This window comes from Phalangium opilio, unplaced genomic scaffold (genome assembly GCF_054372755.1).
Source record: "Phalangium opilio isolate 3A_F unplaced genomic scaffold, DU_Popi_V2 ptg000009l_1, whole genome shotgun sequence".
NCBI lineage: Eukaryota > Metazoa > Arthropoda > Arachnida > Opiliones > Phalangiidae > Phalangium > Phalangium opilio.
The window spans coordinates 10,308,908-10,312,904 of record NW_028324146.1 but is presented as its reverse complement, the minus strand read 5'-3'; the positions used below and the strand labels follow the sequence as shown (position 1 = coordinate 10,312,904).

General features: G+C 33.8%; 1 long non-coding RNA gene across 1 annotated transcript; it reads left to right on the top strand.

Moving 5' to 3' along the window:
• Positions 1–473: 473 nt before the first annotated feature.
• LOC149713769 (uncharacterized) lies at positions 474–2,242 on the top strand. The gene is made up of 2 exons (XR_016371505.1): positions 474–606; positions 1,064–2,242. It is a non-coding gene; the product is annotated as an uncharacterized LOC149713769 (long non-coding RNA).
• Positions 2,243–3,997: the final 1,755 nt, after the last annotated feature.

Genomic DNA, 3,997 nt, shown 5'->3' with positions numbered 1-3,997 from the left:
AAAATGTGTGTATAAAAGACCCCACTTGTCTGTTGAAATGACGGTGAAGGTCCCCACTTGTAAATTTATCGAGTGTGAATAATGAAATTGAAATACTTGATGGAACCATATAGGCTTTGACACTAATTCAAAATCTAATAATTTATACACAAATGTCCCCAGATATAAGGTTGGGAGACTGTTTAGGTCCCCACTTGTAAACCAGAAATTACGTCAAAACTTAAGTGTTAAGCTATAAGTAGGAATGATTACTTAAATTTCATTCTGATAATCAATATTTTAGCTATAAAATTATAATATACATGAAATTTGAAAATTTTGTTTAAAAGACCCCACGTATCTGTTGAAATGACAGTGAAGGCCCCACTTGTAAGTTTTTTGAGTGTTAAAAATACTTAAGAAAATTTTCCATTTATTCTATTAGTTGACTCTCACAACTTTCCTGAAGCACCGAAATATCGGTATGTTATCGATTAGGCGTGTTATCAAAACAGCATTGTCCAAAACGGCTTTTTCATAAACGCGTTTGCCATTATAGCCATTTCTCGTTTCAGCGCATTTTGATTACAGCGTTTACATCTTGAGCGTTGTTTCGTATTGTTGAAGGTATAAGTATTAGAGCTCGGCAATATCTATCCATCATCCACGTTATTTTATCCATAATCCATAATTATCAACAGAAGTTGTATATTAAATCGAATTATGTCTACAACATTTACCTATAAATAATCGATTATTCACTAATTTACGGATAACGGATGGATAATGCCGAGCTCTAATTAGTATTGATTTCAGCTTTAGGTTTGAATTTTAATGGTTGTCAAACAAACAATTTCGTGGTCTAGTTTGTTAATGCGTTTTAATGTTTGGTTGGGATGGATTATTTGAACTCCTATAAATTACCTTCCACCTTATCCAAAATATCCTCCTATTAATTAGCTGCCACCTTTTCCAAAATATCCTCCTAATAGTTAGCTGCCACCTTTTCCAAAATATTTTCCTATTAATTTGCTGCCACCTTTTCGAAAATATACTCATATTAATTTGCTGCCACCTTTTCCAGAATATATTCCGCGAACCAGTCCATAACCTGAGGATCACAAACGGTTATGAAACGCTGTAGCGCTAAACCGCTGGTTGGGAAAATAGCGCTATATTGAGAAACGCGGAAATAGCAGCCGCTGTTTTGGGAAATAGCACTGTATTGAGAAACGCGGAAACAGAAACTGCGGTTTTGCTTCAACGCGGTTTTGCAAACCGCTGTTTTGGGCATTGCTTTATTCCAAAACGCTCTTTTGAAAACCGGTCAACTACCCGTGAACCCGAAATATCAAGGTAATTACGTGAGAAATGTATGTCAGTTTTTACCCTAAATCAGAAAATGATGAATCGTTGGTTACGTTAATTTCAAAAATATATTGATAATTTCCAAACCGAGATTTCTTGAGATTTCGCTCAAACTCTGAGTATAGTTGCTAAACAAAGATTTTACTCGGGGGAAAGAGATACAAGAAATCCGAGCCGTGCTAATTAGTTAGTTAGCTATTTAAAAATCTAATTAATTGGCATTTTTCACTAATTGAAAATGGAAATTGAATTTTAATTAATTTACAGCTAATTGGGAAATAATTATAATAACTAAGTGTGCATCGGAAAGGCATTTATCTATTTTAAAATTAATTAGATTTAGTTTTGGCTTATTAGCCAATTGGATTTTCAATTAATCTCTTTCGCCGATTTGTAGTAAAAAATCGAGTTTCATCTAAACGGGAGAGAATGCGTCCCACTACCAGTAGTGAGGGGGGAACAAAATTGTTAACCCACCCACTGTTTCCTCTCTCTCCGTTTCACAGTGAAAACTGACTCTTTCGTAAATCGTAACTCCCGTATTTCGATCATGATTTTTCCCTCTTGAATTAATAGCAGTGCGCATGGATTTAAAACTCCGGAGTCCGTTTTAGGAACAGTGGCAAGAAAAATGATGAAATGAAACTAAATTTAGCATGATGGAAGTTTCGAGGCTTTTCTCATTTCTCGAGAATAATACATGTTAGGCTTTCATACCCCTTTATTGAAAACAATAAATGCATAACCAAAGGCGGAGTAGGAAGTCCATGGGCACTTTCATGGTGTTATTTTTTACTTACGGTTAATTTTTTGACCTTAATTATACAGGTAATTAATTAGAAATTTGTAATTGAAATTAATTAATTTAAAAATAAATGACTAATTTCTTATTGAATTGAATTAGTTTATATGTCAAATTACTAATTGGCTAATTAATTAGTTTAAAACATTTTTCTAACTGCTAATTGTAATTATTTAGTTGCCAGCTTAATAGCATAGCTAGGCAAGAAATTAACATATTAGAAGTATTCGGATTTTTTTGTGATTTTGAAAGATGCAAACAGTTTTCACAAGAGCGATTGCGCTGAAATTTGTCTACTATTGAAGCGTTTTGTTATTACAGCCCAATAAAAGAAACCTATATTAATTCTGTGATGCTAGAACAGATCAAATTAAGACTAGAGATTTTAAAGAAGCTAAATACGAATGATATTGCCAAGAAATTCGAGAAGAATTGGTTCGGCATTGTATTTTAATAACGTTGTGTTACTTATTTATAACAAATTTCTTTATAACGGTGTTTTCATTCCCAAATTTATCGACATTTCAAAATAAAAAATGGCTTGAAAAGAAAATTATTTGTAACCACTAAATATTTTGCTTTAAAATTGCCTTAGTTCTTTTAATTTACCTCCCTTGTAATTTGAACAATTACTTAAAAAGAAGCCTATTAAATATTTAACCCACAGTTTCTAAATACGATTGAAACAAAGTGTTTCTACCCTTTTTGTCTATTCATACATCTAGATTTTCCAGAGTGAAAATATAGTAGAAAATAAAGGTAGGATCCTCAATTATTCATAATAGATAAATCGCGCCGGCATTTATTACAATACTTTTAAATCCTACGACTCATACCGTTCGAAGCTCTCTGTTTGAACTTTCCATCTGTAGGCACTGATTGCGATTGAGTCTCAAGTAATTAATTATGGCTTTAAAAACTATATAAACGCTTCAATTTTCCTAATTTATTATGAATACGAATTATTACTAATTAATATTTTCAATCCACCATAAGGTCATAAGATATGTTCCATAAGTTTGTCACTGGTTACTGAGAGCTTGTGTTGAAGTGACGTTGACAAAGGCTTAACACAGACTAAATAGAAAGATGGACTGGAAAACCGAGTGTACTCAATTCTAGCGTCCATCTCGATAGCTCTCAGTAAGTCTCTAGCATAAGTTTCATACTTACGGAAAATAACTTATTAACTTATGATCCACCTTATTCCCTATCGCCAGAAAATAGGCTTATCTTGTGATTCGTGGAGGAGAGGCACGGGAAGAAATTCGTCTGTCGGCTGCTACTGTAACATACCACAGACGAATTTCTTAATTTTCTTCCAGTTAATCCCCTCCAAGAATCCCGAGATAGCCCCAACTTAAGACGATTGGGATTAAGGTGGATTAGCTGTCATAACCGAGACAAAATAACTTCCCCACTGTTTTCATCTAAAAGTAATTAATCTAACCTTGATATCTCACAAATGTCTGCGGTAATTCAAATTACGCTTGGAACCAGTTTCCATTTAAACGACACTTTAATTAGGATTATTTTAAATTTGTGTAATTAGTCCAAAATTAACATGTTGTGAAGGAATTGCAAAATAAATGCGAACAAACCGGAAGCCTTCCAGAAGCTATATCAAACCCATAATAGGGACTTGGCAGTACTACATCATGCAACGTCAGTCTACCTTCAGTAGTGCTAAAAAACCTACCAGGAGGAGGGGCTTATATAGCTTTCATTCTGTTAAAAAACATACCATAATGGCGCTGGGGGCGGAGTTAAGCCCGAATTGCCAAGTTCCTATTCTTCCAATTAGTTGCAACAATTAATTCTCCTTTTCAACAGAGATTAACGCCGATA